Consider the following 15,482-nt stretch of genomic DNA (forward strand, 5'->3'; position numbering starts at 1 on the left):
GTTTAATCCACTTCCCAAAGGGGTGGATTGATATAAATAAAAATGATTTAAATCACCAATCAGGAAACTTTACTTTAAATCATCAAATTTAAGTTGTTTTGCATTTTTACTTTTTAGCTATTTTCCTAAAGAAAGATTGATGCTCTTTGGTTGGTAACCATTAAAACATGTTGATTTACAACTAAATGTAGCCTTTACAGTAAATTTGGTGTTTCTTTTTGGTAAACAGAAAGATGCACTATATCTCATTGCATTTATTTAAGCAGTTATATAACTTAACGTGGATGTATTTAGATTCTTAACTTTTATATTTTTATGATGTTAGAAAATAGTGAATGTTGCATTTCTTGTTTATTAATGATTAATTTTTGCTTGTTGTTTTCATGAAAACATAGAAATTCAAATTCAATTAAAAATGCACAAAACGGACCTTTTAAAAAATAATTAACTGAGCATGCTGGATGCATAAGAATAAAAATTCTAAAAGGTTTATCAAAATATGTTTTGTATTTAAAACTAACTGATATATTAAAAGAAGTATGATTTGTAGTTAGTGAATTGAGATGAAGGATATGGTGACCAGAAGTAATCAAGATTTTAGAACTATACATTAAATTGTTTCGCACTATTGAAAGAGGAAAACAAGCTTTCCTGCTTTTTCAGCTCCCAATTGGTTTCTTAACTTTGAATGAACTAGTCATGGAACTGAGCTAGTTGAATAAACTAAAATAAAGTACATTCTTTCTGCACCTGGAGAACAGATTATTACTGTCAAAAATTGGTTTAGCACTTCAACAAATTCTGGTTCGAGGTGCTTAGCCGGTGACATCCGCCTACCTGTTCAGTGGTTTGTTTAAAACTTGGTAGCAAACATGTACTGTTTAATATAATAATTGAGTTAATAAAAAGTTTAGGCCGTAACATAGGTTGTCAATTTTAAATTTATTTTTAAATAGATTTATTTTGTTAAAATGTTAAACCTGTGTTTAATTTAAATTTAAAAAATCATTTTAAAAAAAATCATATTTTATCCACCTGGCTTCCAAAATGGATTAAGCTAAACACAGACACTCTTAGATCGATATGATGGCAGCGACTTTGTCGCAGTCAGTGTAGACATACCCTATCTGGATCAACTGAGCGGTCAGTGAAGATCCGCTCAGTCGATCCAGAAGGCGATGAAGTAAAATCACCCCCTTAAGTGTTGTAGCGCTGCATCGACTGGAATGCGGTTCCCGTTGGTGCAGTGCAGTGAAGACGCCACACAGAAGGGAAGCAGTAAGTCTAGACCAGGGCTTAGTGTGGCATAAGAGTGGCCAAAAGGAGAGCTATTCTGCAATAGCTATTCAGGTCTGTTTTTCCCCATATAGATAGTAGATTTATATACCCACATTTCCTGCTACACAGCAACATGAAGGCTTACTCCATTGAGGTGGCCTGTGCAGTGTACAGAGGATGTGACTCCCATGCATGAGCTCCCCAAATCCTTCTGTTTCCTGTACAGTTGAACTTCACTGACACATTACAAGGGGTCTTGTGCTACCTACCTTAAAGGAAGGAGCAGTATTTGCCTGTATGAAGTGTGAATTGCTTCCACTTATTTCAATGGTATGCTAACTGAAATCTTTGTATCTCTGGGGTCCTGGAGAAATTTTTTGCAGTGTAGATGAGTCCAGAGTGCTATTGCACAAACAAACCCAACAACAACAAAACAGTATTGCAGTAATGATGTAGTTGGGTTCATGTGTTTCTTACAATCATGCTACAAAAATTTATTTGGAGAAAGAGTAGCGCTTAAAGCACTACTACTACCAGTCCTGATGCTATGCTACTGGTAGTAGTTATAGTATGAGTACAATTGGAGTTGAGGCCTTTGCTCTCATGGGTGGGTTAGGCTCTTTGCCTCATTTCTTCACAGGCAGTTATAGAAAAAATGGTGGCAGATCAACAGCATTTGATTACAAAGGTTGAGAATCTGCTGTCAGTGCTTGGGAAGTAAAGCTGTTGCCTTACTGTAACTAGAGGTGGAGGCAGTGATTCATTCAGGAGCCATAGGGTAAAGTAAGAGGTAACTGGGGAGGAGCGGACAGAAGAAAAAGAAGCTGACCAAACAGGAAGAGAAGGGACACAAATAGGGGAAGTGGTCAAGCAGGAAACATACAGGGAAATAAAAACATTAATAAATGAAAACCAAAAGAGCACCCCAGGATCGAGGAACTATATGCAAAGTAAAAATTGAAGAGAGCTCCTTAAGAAAAGTTTGTTGGCTGGCTTAACTTGTCCTATTAATTAGCCAAGAAATTCAGAATAAAACTTGCACCTTGGCCTAAAATTGCAACATCTGTCAAATGCTGAAAGAAAGCCCTTTTGACGCAGTTTGGAGGTCTTCCTTGTTTTCCAGCAAGTTTATTCTGTGTTTATCATACATGGCTTTCTCTCAACTTATATAGCCTCTACCATTGTAATATTTGAGTACCTTACAAATACTAATAAACTTATCCTCAAAATACCCCTTATGAGGTAGGGAAATATTAGTGTTATTTCAGATAGGGCCTCATTCAAAACCCATTGAGGTCAATAGGACTTCCTAAAGGATCAGGCCCTTATGTCACTTTTGAAAGTGGAACTTAGCTGTCTTAGTCACTTAGGCCTTGCAACACTCAGTGTAACAACATCTAAATATGTTTAAAAATCCTGCACCTTAGTGACTTGGCCAGAGTTACACATGCAGAATGTGCAAGAGCTGGGACTTGAATTCAGATCTTCTGAGTCCCAACCCAGTACCATAATCATAAGATCTTCCTTCTTGCAGAATCCTCTAAGTCCATGTTGATGCTTAGAAATAGCGCTGTTTCAGTAGTTTTGTCAGCGGTCAGGTTGGTGAAATTCGAGCTGACCATGGATTTGTTCTTGTCTACGCTTGGAGGTCAGCACTGTTTCAGCTGAACAAATTGATCAAATGGTATCGTTTCTACACATAGGAAATTTCTCACTTGTTTTTTATGTTGTAAACTCAAGGTGACCATCCAGAGTGGAACATGATAAAGAAATATATACAATAATGAATGATATAGGGCAAGTAGATCAGGGGCTTCTGTTCTCCCTGTCTCATACCAACACCAATGGGCCATTTAATAAAATTAAAAGATGGCAAATTTAAAACTGGTAAAAGAAAATACTTTTTCACCTGAACCAGTAACATGTGGATCTCATTGCTACAGGAAGTTGAGGCTAAAAACTAAGCAAGATTTAAAAAGAGATTGGCCACGTATATTGATAGTACCAAAGCTATAATTGGTAACATTTTGGTAGAGATCTTACATCTTATGTTTCAGGGCTTAAGCTAGCTATTAGAAATAAGGATAAGAGGCAATATGAAGAACATGTTGTCCCACAACTACCTTCTGAAGGGGTCTTATGCCAGAGGAAAGACGGTTCAGTGGTTAGGGCTCTAGCCTAGCAATTGGGAGAGGTGAGTTTGGATCCCTGCTCTGCAACAAATTTCCTTTATGACTTTGGGCAAGCTACTTAGCTTTCTAGTGTCTCAGTTCCCCATTTGTGGGGTGTTATGAGGTTAAACACATTAAAAATTGTGAAGCACTTAAGATCTACTGAGGAAAAGTGCTATATAAGAGCTAGGTATTATTGTATTATTCTCTGAAGCATATGATACAGGTCAGTGCTGGACACAAGTTACTAGACTGGATGGACTTTCAGCTCTGATCCAGTGTGGGAGTTTGTATGTTCCTATGGATGCATATGTTTCTTTCATTGTATCTAATAGTTCTGATGATAAAAAATGCCTGTGCCCTTTCTATACAAGATACACATTACACAATAATGAGAAATTTCATAGTGCAGATGGCATACATGAAGCATCCTAAAAACAGCTTAATCATTGGAGTGTGAGTAGAAGCTGAACTGCCATATATAACTATTTGCCTGAGATGTAAACACGGCTGGGTTTTCTGGTCACATAAAAGCATTTTATTTTCATGTAATCAATACAGTCAAAAAACCCAGAGAATGAAACCTTGAAGATTAGAAATGTTGATTGAATGACTGAATTAATTGTTCTATTTCCTTGGTTAAAGGATCTGCACTTTACTTTCACATGGAAATGTATTAAAAGTTCTGACAAACACTTAGTGCACAGATTTATTTATATTTGTTTTCTTGACAGTTGTTTGCTATAGAACTTCCTGACCCTTTTGTTTACTTTTTTTTCTTGCTACAGTACATTATCAGCTTGGCTGCATCTATTACCAAGATCTGACTGGTGGTGCTAGCTTTTGGTACTCCCATAATGATTCTGCCAATCACATTCTTTCATGGTCTGTCTCTCTGAGATCTGCTGGAAGGGCTGAGTTAGAAATGGCTCCACTGGCACCAGCAGCAGTTGATTGGGCTGAATCATGAAAGTAGGGATACTGAGATGGGAGTGCTGTTTTTTCTGTAATATTTTTATTTTAATATTAAACAAATTATAGTTGATTGCTGAAATACATATGCAGGTATAGACTTTAACCTTGCACCAAAATGAATAATATAATTGCTCTTTAATGGTCCTAGACTAGCCGGGTATCTGTGTAAGACTTCTTTTAATATCTTTAGGAAAAACCAGTTTGAAGTGCATAGTAACTTTTGTCTCCTGTAGTACTTTTTCCCCATGTAAACTAATAATAATTTTATACACATGGTTGTGGGGAGGGGGTGGGAAGTCTTCTAGCCATTGCTTGTAGTATTTAGTTCAGATCTTACAGTGAGAAAGTAGGGGTTGAGAAGGGTGCAGAGAAATATTTCTATTGTGAGGTCTGCCAAGTTTTCAAATTGGCAGGGATGATGATTCCTGACTGCCACTCACATTCATGGGGTAGCTACATCAGGTTTTCCTGCCCTTCAGAGCTAACTATCCTTATTGACAGGTTTTTGATAAATCTTAATACCCCAGATAGAATGCTTTAAGCATTTACTGTTGATTGAAGGTGACTTTGTCAGTCTTCCTACTTCCTAAGCTTGATGATAACTTAGGATATGTTGCAATACTGACAGAAGCACCAAGAAAGATGTCTCAAAGTTAACACACAAAGCCTTTAAAACAGAACAGCAGACCTGCAGGACATCTCACTCAGTTGGAGAATTAATTTTAAAGCTGTGCTTCATGTCTGAGGTGATGAGTATTGCTGTGTTTTGGTGGGACATTTTTTACCTGCCTCAGGTTCGGAAATCACTGTCTCTCTAGTTGTAATTGGTTAGTGGGGCACAGCCCAGAGCAAAAGCCATGACAAAGGGGGGGAGAAGAGAGAAATCCCGGTTCCTGTAGTAAAGGAGCCGGGAGCTAATGCCAGCATTTCACACACTGCAGGGAAATGATTGAGGCGAAGAGGGGAGGCGCTAGGGCTCCCCGGGACAGTGATGGGGCAGAGGAGAACTGGATAGACCTTAGAACCAGCGCAGCCTGCAGCCCCGTGAAAGGACGACCAACTGCCTTTGTCTGGGTCACGGGTGGGGTGGGGGCGAGGGGCCAGGAGGGAAGCGGGCGCCTGTGAACGCGTCACAAAGCAGATTTTCCGTTGCTAGGGAAACGCTGCCCAGCTTAGAGCTGCTTTTAACCCCGATCCCCATGAAGTGAATGGCAGTAGGAGCTGCCCGCCAGACCTCGCGGGGGTGCGTGGGGGAACGCGAGTGGCCTGCCCGGGAGAGCGCCGCAGGTAAGCTCAGCGAGTGGCTGAGACGCACGGACCATGTAAGCCTCGGTGGGGAGAAGAGAGGCCGGGCTCTGTTATCCTCCCTAGCGCACTTTGATGCCCGCTGCCGGCTTCTGCTCTGCCCCGCCCCGCCCCGCGCCGTCAATTTCCTTTCACTTCTCCAAGGCTGTGCGTGCGGCGCAACTCCGGAAAACGGGCCCTGGCCCGGCTAGTGTTTCAGGGCAGTGACTAGATACTTCCCCCGCTTTTCGGGGGGTGCGTTGATTTCGGTCGCTTTTTAAAAAATAAATAAGAAAACATTTTTTAAACAGCTCTTGTTTTGAGAAGGTCCGTTTTTGGTTTTTAAATACACGTGTTGGCTGATGTTTCAAGACAGGGCATCGGCCCAGATTTGGTTATTTTGAAGAATTAAGATTCTTTCCAGAGGATGTCCATCGTACTAGCGACCCTTTTTACCTCATTGTGTTAAAGCAATTTTCCTGGTAAAGTGTAGCCTCACAGTCAGTTTTGTATCTGTTTCCTACTTGTATGTGCTGACTGGAAAATAGAGAGTATGTGAGAGTTTTACCATAAAGAGGACAAACTATGCAAGAATATATTTCAAGTCCAAAAAGAGGCATTTAAAACCAGGACACATTTTTAAAAGTTCAGTAAAACAGTAAATTTCACTTGCTGTCTGAAGCTAGGTTTAAGAATTGCATTAGCTAAAGTGTAAAACCTTTGAAAAGTATACCCAATGCAATTTTGCTTCCCCTCACTTCCCGAAACAAAAAGCTCAAGTTGCTGAACCTTCCCGTGATCCTCTGGCAAATGACTACAATTATCCCTCAATCCCTATCCCATCTCAAAATGTCAAACTCAATTTTTCAGGTGTCGGTCCACTTGGAAATTATCATTCTAAGTGTTAAAATATTGTGTTGACACTTCTTAATGTGGTTACTCTTAATATGTGAATTTAATAATTAGGGTTAAGTAAAACAGGCTTGAGTGATGTATCAGAGTAATAATTTAAATAAATATGGGTATTGCTAATATAAATCAGAGCATTATTTAAGTCATCTTGCCTATCACTACATCACCTCTTGATAATAAATATTTGCTGGAAATCAACTAAGAAATGTTTTTGCTAACAGCTAGTCTGGGGGATTTCAGCTGAAGTATAGTAGAATGCAATGCTGCAGTAGGTCACTACTTAAAAAAGGGGGCAGTGAAAGTGCAGTTGGAAACTAGTAGAGACAAACTTTTGTACATTAAATTTGTGCATTACAAGTTTTGTTATATTGTTATATATATATCTTGGTTAATTATTTAAAAATAGATCTAGGTGAATAAATAAAAAAGTATTCAAATGGTCTTTCAAATAAAATCTATACTCTCAACCCGTTTTTTTTGCTTTCTGAGATCTTTATAAAAATCAAATGAATTTTTGTTCACAAGGTTCATTGAATTTGAAAGAGTTATGAATATTCATGCAAATGTATATTGGCATCAATCTGCACTTGTGTGGCCATCTTGAAATCTTTCTGTGGGTTTGTGTTAGGTCATCTAATCAGGATACAGAAACAGAACTTTGAGTTAGGTAACCATTGATACAACTTATTGAATACTTTCAGCAAATAGTAAGCCATCCATAAGCTGAATTTTTTTTATACAAAAAAATTATTTCCACAGATATGGACAATGACTTAATCTGTAACAATATTTACAGATAATTCACATATAGGAAAAATATCTAAATTTGCTGACTAAATTAATTACAAATTGTTGGCCCAGTCTTAAAGTTAAAGCAAGGATCAATATTTACCTTTAGGAATAATAAATCAAAACTTGATGTTTACTGAAACAGTCAGTAATCAGGCATAAATTATTTCATGACCTCTTCCTCAGCAATAGCGGGAAATATTTCCTTAGTTGCCATGGACTGAAATGCAATGATGTAGATAATTCTAAAAGATGGAGCGAAATGAAAGATTTGAGTGGGTGGGGGATGTAAAAAAACTAATTTTGATTGTCAAGGAGCCAGTAAGACAGTAATCTGCATATGTGACTTCATATGATTAATATTGTTCCAGAACTCTTGACTCTCATGACTTTGTAAGTGACCGTGAACTATGACTATTTTTATTACGTTATAGTGGGTTTTCTGAACTCAAATATTGTGGGGCATGTCTCTTCAAGGGTGATGTAACATGTCATGGATGAGCTGAATACTTTACATTTGGGTTCAAATCATGTTAGATGTGTACCTTTTTTGCATGCACCCCTCTGAAATGTAGTTCATGTCCAGAATTTGAAAATTTGTTCCTTCAAATAATTGTTTTGTCTTCTAAATAAAAGGTCTATCCTGCTTAAAAGAAAGAGGGAAAAACACTTTTGATTTTAGTCAATCAGTATGAAATTGCATAATTTCTAGCTGTAATGGTCTGCATAGGCAACATCTTCAGTAATTACACCTACTCTATCATTGTCCTGTATCTTTGTGGCCATTTTACCCTGATCTAAAGTGGATGTAAAATGCTACCAAATCTGCATGGTAGTGTTTCTCCCTCACTCTGTCCTAGTCTAAACAATGATACTAGATGCAGGACAGTGGTGAAAAATATTCATGTCTCTTGGTCCTGGTCTTCACTTAAAAGTTTTGCCAGCAGAGTTATGTCAGTTATGGGTGTGATTTTTACTCCCTCCACCACCATCCCTCATCATTCCCAGACATAGCTATGCTAGCAAAAACTGTAACGTACACACAGTGTACTGGCAAAACTCCTTTTGCTGGTAGTTTATTTTGTTTGGGGAACTGGTGTAACCAGGATACGTTGTATCTTAAGTTACTATAAATTGCATCTACATTGCTAGCAAACCCTCCTACGGACTATCCTGGCAAGTCTTTTACAGGTAAACAAAGTTGTGAAATTCTGGTCTACTCTGAAAAGTGGCATGTAAAAGAAAATATATGGGATTCCATACTAATTGTGTCTTGCTAATTTCAATGTTTAAATTTGAAGTAAAAATATTTTGTCTAGTAGGCAGTGTAGCAATTTTCCCTTGAGTTTTGACAGTGATGTTGGTTTTCTTTGTTTGTTTGATTTTTTTTGCCCTTGTTCATAATCACTGATGATAAAGACTGTGGAGGCCAAATTTATGTCTGCAGGACACCTGTGCTTACCTGTAGTCTTCACCAGGGATAAATCCTGTTGAATTGTAAGGCAAATCAGAGCTGTTGTGGCAAGTGCCTCAAGCAGTAATAATTTTTTAATCCAATTTGGCATGTTGAGCAGGTAAAGGGCTTTTTTTTTATTTGTATTCCACCCAAATCTCTCCGCTTCTTGTGTAATATCTGCATTACTCAGTCAAAACAGGCCCTTATATATAGTCACAGCATTTAAGGCCAGAAGGGACCACCAGATCATCCAGTCTGACCTGTATATTACAGAATACTAAAGACCACCCAGCCAATCCCACAACAAGCCCAATGACTGGAATTTGACTGAAATATTACAGCCCTCAGGAGACTAAATTGCTGTATGCTACAGGCAGAGAAAAGTAGGGATGGAGGTGCCCCAGTGCCCAAGGCCTCTGCAGTGGCAGGGAATTGATTTAGTGTGAGAGACCCAGGTGGTCCTTGCATGCAACCTGCACCTCATGCTACAGGAAGGTGAAAAACCCCAAGGTTGTCAATCTGACCTGGGAGAAAATTTACTTCCTGAAGCCAAATATGGCAATCGGTTAAACCTGGAACATGTGAGCAAGATCCACCAGCCTGGCACTTGAGAATGAGATGGGACTGAGAATTCTCTGAACACTGGCCGACTTTGTCCATTGTCCCTTTTCTAGCCATGGCCATCCCCGATGCTTCAGATGAAGGAGGAGAAAACCCAAAACAAATCAGAATACTTTGGGGGAGGGGGAGAAGAGTCCTGCCTAACCCCTGCAGATGTCCAGCTGAAGTATGGCATTTTAAAGAACATAATATGTAGAACCAGAAGAGACTCCTGGAGTTGCCAAACCTAAGCCCATCATACAATCCATCATACATTTCTCAAGCTGTATCTTAAAATTAGTTAGATTGTTTATCCACAACTGCTGTTGGGATGTTGTTCCACAACCTTATTCCTCTGATTGTTTGAAATGTTTTAGTTTCAAGCCTAAATTTATTCATAGCCAGTTCACCCCATTTGTTCTTGTGACATCTTGCTTTACTTAAAATAGCTCTTCTTCCTCCCTAATATATTTATAGAAAGCATTCGTATCCCCTCTCAGCCTTTGTTTTGCTAGGCTAGACAGCCATGTTCTTTTAGTCTCCTCTCATAAAATAGGCTCTCCATTCCTCTAATCATCCTAGAAGCCTTTCTCTGCACCTGTTCCAGTGTGAATTCATCTTTCTTGAACACGGGGGACCACAACTGTACACGGTATTCCAGAGGAGGTCTTACCCAGTGCCTTGTACAATTGTATTAATACTGCTGAAACGTCTAAAAAAAATAAAAATAAAAAATCATTCCCCATCAGGAGGAAACCTTAATTTCAAACTTTCCATGGAATGGAAATTCCAAAGCTTCATTTAGAAAACTCAAAACATTTCATTTAAACTTTTTTCAAATTCCAAATTGATGAGGCTCCCCAGAGATGTGGTAGCTGTGCTTCTAGGCTCACTGCTGTAGAGCTGGAAGCCCAGAGATCCCAGGCTCCAGCCAGGGCTGCCATTGCTGCAGGACTGTTAGTCTCTTCCCTCCATGTCAGGGAGCCTAGAAACCCTGACAGCCCTGGCTCTTCAGAACTGCCAGGCTCCTGCTTTGTGGCAGCCTGCCAGGCAGGCAAGCTGGTAGGAAACCAGACTGGTTTCCATTGGAAGATCTGATGAAATCAACATGTTCCTGCAGAACTTTCAAATTTTGTTGAATTGGCCATTTCTGATGGAAAAATGTTCAGTCAGAAAATTTGTGACCAACTCTACTGTAAACAAATGGGTCTAGCATCCCACTTCAGTTTGGATAATTGGGAATATGGTGATTCAGTGGGTCAGATTATTGACTGATGTAATTGGTGTAGCTCCATTGATGTCAGTTTACTCCAGCTGAGAATCTGTGCCGTTGTTTGAAGAAATAAATAGAGATTCAACAAACTGCTATAGCATTTTCTGAAACATGCTCAGGATGAGATACTGAAGAAGAGGAGATAGAAAAATGTGTATCTAATGATCTTACTATTTTATTAGTTTTTGGTGACAAAAAAGGATTCCAGTAACAACTACTGGGATTTCATTGTTCCAGATTTTTAAAACGGTTGAGCAAAACCTCTTTTATCCCTATAAAAATGTAGCATTCACTGCAAGTGAATTCAGAATTGCCTCACAGTTTTCTTAGTTAGTTATCAGCTCTTCTGTTACCATTCATCCCTGATTTTTCCACCCCCCCTAAGGTTATGTTTAAAAACAACCAACCTTCATCATTACTTCTGTGGTGATACCACTTAAGGACCTGAATGAAGCATCAGGATCCCATTGTAGTAGGTACCATATGAACTAACAACACCAGGAGTCCTTGAGTATTCTCTGTCTATAATTTGCAACTCAGGTGAATCATGTTGTCCCTGTGGCCTTGTCATCCCCCAGTGGACTCAGCAAAACTGGTGCTACAATAGAGAGACACTAGAATTGAGAAGAGTCTGAGTTACTTACTAAAAATAGAATACACTTTCAGCGTAATTGTCTTAAACTTTATTAAAAAATAAGTTCAGTGACACTTGTAATTTGTTAATCAGAGAAAAGTGGTCCTTGGTTTGGAGGCTGCAGTCCGTGTGACTTAATTTGAAATTAAAAAAACAATCAGCTCTTGAGAAGAGCATCCCTATCTTTCTGATTCTTCAAGTCTCTCTGTAGAATTGATTGTAATTTTATTGCCATTGTGTTATCATATCTGGCTATTAACATATTGAGTCAAACAAGCCAATAATGTGGTATTTTTAATACTTTTTTTTTTTTTTACCCGGGTACAACTTCTACTATTAAATCTTATTGTTACATTTTGAAAAAAATCTGATTAATCAATTGCTATTGTTATGTAATGTATATTGTTGCTTGGAAAATTACAGACCTTAAGTTACAGAGAGTTATTTGGGTGAAAGTACAACAGTTACAGCATATTATACTTTTATAATTGCCGTATTTAATTGGATTTTTCTTCTCTAGATTTCAACACACTTGCCTGTGACAGCTCCCGTGGGATAAGCTGAGACTGAAGCATCCAGCAGCTGCTTTCATATCTTTACCTGCCACGATGAAAAGTTGCATAAGGTTTCTTTTTCTTGACACTCTGTGTATTTATTCTCATGTAGCTGTTGTCACAAGATAAGCAGGTTAGTTAATAAACACATTTTTGTAAGGATTTGTTTCTTTCCCATTTAACAAAAGTTTACTTTTGAAAGTAAAGGCTAGAATAGTATTAGCATGGTAAGTACATCATCAGGTCAAATCAGAGATTATAGTCTAAGAAGGAAGGATCAGCACTGGAAACGGCCAGTCCCATATCCCCAAGATCCAGAATAAAAATGCCTGAGTTATGTTGATTTGGAGGAATGAAGGGGACAATAGAGAGGATTTCTTGCTTTCTCTCTCCCTCTCACTTCTTGATGGAGCAGTAAGGAAGTGTCTCATATACAGCTGTATAGTGATTGTGTGCACGCATGTGCATGTAAACACACTTATCTCTTTAACTTTTCTACTGAGTTCTTGCATTAATTAGTAGACTCTTTTCCTCAAAGATTTAGACTGATGCTACTGAACTATCTTGCATCTGGTACTTAATGTTCAGGATCTGATTCCAGAAACAGTTCTACCACTGTAGGACCAATATGGCTAGGAGCTCCTAGCTGCTAGTCCTGGCCAGGCTGGGCCGCTCAGCAGCCCAGGGGAAATTGAAAGCTGCCTCCAGATGCAGGAACCTCCCGGGCTGCTGTCCAGCCCCAGAGCTTCCTGCAGCAGGGGGAGATAACAGAGGTGAGTCTGATCTCTGTGCTGCTGAAAGCACCCTAGTCTTGCTGGAACTAGCAGCTAGGGATCCCTGGCAGACGTGCTCCTAGCAGAATGGGGGAGATCAGATTTCACAGGGAAGGACCAATTTCACATTTGTGATACATTTTTCATGGTTGTGAAATTGGTAGGGCCCTAGTTAAATAGGAATAAGACTCTTGGACTATATTCCAGATTAAACAGAAAAACTACTACTCAAGAAGACATTGGAACCAATCCAGAGAAGGTATAAACCCAATTGCAAAATGCCCAAAGTGGAAAACATCATAATACTATGAGCATGTTTCTGAGTTAGAATTCTAAAAAAGTATCAAATCATTTGCTTATTTTTTCCTTGTTATAGCTGAAAGTCAACTGTTTTCCCTCACAACGCCTATGTGTATGTGCAAACCATGCCCCCAGCTTAATGGAAAATAAAGCGTTTCTGGGCTGAGTTATGGAAGCTGAGAAATTTTTAATTTTATGGTAAAGTTATAACTTCCTGAAAAATATTTTTTATCATATGAACGCTTGATTCAACTTTACAACAGCATAGTCTGTGCCACTATTAATACCAATAAAGAGTAACTTCCAGAGTACTACTTGTACAGTAGCTTGTTGGTTATGCATATGATTATCTGAATTAAGTACCCTTCAATGATATCCTAAAACCACAAGTCTCTTTAATAATTAGTTAACTTGCCCTTTTACTTATTTAAGGTTGTTTAATTTATCAACACCTGTTTACTTTGTATTTGATTTGTTAATTCAAAAACAAATGTGCCTCTGTTCTCAGTCTTCTGCTTCTATCCCTTTCTCCCGTCCTTTGTCTGTTTAGAATGTAAACTCTTCATCATAGGGATTATCTTTCACTTTGTGTTTGTTTAGTGCCTAGCACACTGAAGACTTGATGTTGCTTAGATCCTTCTGGCACTGCTATAATACATATAATAATAAAATACAGAAAACATGTTGAGGCAATTGCTTTGACTACATCAGTTTATTAAGGGAGAGGCCAATATTCAGAAGTTTCGTTTTGTAGTATAAGAAATGAAAAATACTACAATTAAGATGGAATTAGTCTGATCCTACGGATGAAAGGCAACTAATTTATCAGCGAAGAAATCCAGAGTTCTCAGAGGCATCAACATGCAAGTTCCTCCCCTTTGCTAATGAAGGAATCTACTCCTACATAATGTAACTCTTGTTAATTCCATAATATAATCAATAATTTGTGCTAGAAGAATGAAGTTTTTCATTAAGTTTTCAAGACACAAATGAGCATAATGAGCAACGGGCAAAGAAAACAAAGTCCAAACTTAGACTGCCTTTTCTGTGGCACCCTTAACACCTTTTGAGCTAGAGTTATAAACATTATTTAGAGAGAATTATCTTATGTATGTAAAATAAATAAATATGCATACTTTTTTTCTAGTTTGTGCATGATTAATTAGCCCTTCAAACAATGATGCAGAAATCTTAGGACTAGATCTATAAAGGGGACTTAGACTTAGAGTTGCAATGCCTACTGTTTAGTCACCCTGTTGCCTAGTGGAATATACAGCCTTGTTAGGTGCCCAGGCTCTTTGTACAATACAGGGGGAGAGTTAGGTGCTTAAGAATGTGATCTACAAAAACCAGCAAGCTGAGTGGGGAGCTGTCTAAACGAGGAAAAATAGGAGAGGACTGGATCCTGAGGCCTGTCCCTCAAAGGAATTTAGGGTGTCTGTTCCACTTTGTATGAATAATAAAATAGCCTTTGTGAGCATGATAGCACATAGTGAGAATGAGCTGGTGGGTGGGGTGTTTGCCTACAATATAGGGTACCCAAATTGAAGTCCCTACTCCACATCAGGGAAAAGGTGGGATTTGAACCCTGGTTTCCCATGTCCCCAGTGAATGCTTTAACAACTGGGCTCAAGGTTATAAAGATACCACCATTTTATGAGAGGCCTGATCTGATAGGTGGTCTCCAAAAACTCCTAGTGATTTGGGCCCTGCAGTCGAGATAGCTAGGGCAATACCTATTTTGAAGATTCTGCTAGGGTTTAGGCATGAGTAAAGTGTTCAGGTGTCAGACACTCTTGGTATTTGTATGCATGCCCACTGGAAGAGATTTACGCACCATGGGGATTTTATTGATGGAAATTCTAGGCACCATCAAGGAGGACAGTATTTAACTCTGTCCATACTGATAGAACAAAAATTCTAACCGTATCTTAGTTCCTCTGTCATACCTCCAAGTATGGGGATATCATTAAGGGATGATTATGTTTATAGTAAAAGTGCAGTCTTTGCATACAAGTACCAAGAGTGAAACCCTTTAGGTCATGGAATGCTCTCATGTAGAAGAAGCAATATAGTTGCTTTGTGTGCCATACAGAGGAATTGCATAATTTCCTGTGCACCCTGGAATAGAGCTCTACAGTGGCTCAATTCATGCTAATGTGTAGGGTTTTATAGGGCGTTGGCCAACATATTAATTAATTTGATGGATTTACTGATCATTCTTGAGGAGCAATGGATGTTACTGTTTTTTCCCACAGGCTCTTAAGGAAGTTGATAATTCAAAGATGAAGGAGTTGAAGATTGCAGATTAACATCTACGCACAGAATCTTACGATATTCTGATGTGATTGGGTAGAATACCTTCAATTTTTGTGGGTGGATCGATTTGTTTGAAAATTGGAACTGGAAATTTGATTAAATCAAAATATTGTATTGAAAAATAAGATTGTATAGTAAGGCATTTTAAATTTCGAGTGTGTATT

The 15,482-nt window shown here is 38.6% G+C and overlaps 1 protein-coding gene across 6 annotated transcripts in view; it reads left to right on the top strand.

The window, feature by feature from the left end:
• The window catches only part of ACSL3 (acyl-CoA synthetase long chain family member 3), an 87,508-nt gene that overhangs the window by 15,022 nt on the left and 57,004 nt on the right, over positions 1-15,482 (top strand). For 3 of the 6 annotated variants that reach the window (XM_067538970.1, XM_067538969.1, XM_067538971.1), the window contains exon 2: positions 11,893-11,997. The gene's annotated coding sequence lies outside the window, so the exon portion shown is untranslated. Of the gene's footprint in view, positions 1-5,691; positions 5,712-11,892; positions 11,998-13,178; positions 13,198-13,235; positions 15,352-15,482 lie in introns of those variants that run through there. The other 3 variants (XM_067538972.1, XM_067538974.1, XM_067538973.1) reach the window with 3 other exon arrangements.

The sequence above is a fragment of the Emydura macquarii genome, unplaced genomic scaffold, assembly GCF_026122565.2.
Source record: "Emydura macquarii macquarii isolate MOO-44397 ecotype Brisbane River unplaced genomic scaffold, CSIRO-AGI_Emac_v2 contig_499, whole genome shotgun sequence".
NCBI classification, from domain to species: Eukaryota; Metazoa; Chordata; order Testudines; family Chelidae; genus Emydura; species Emydura macquarii.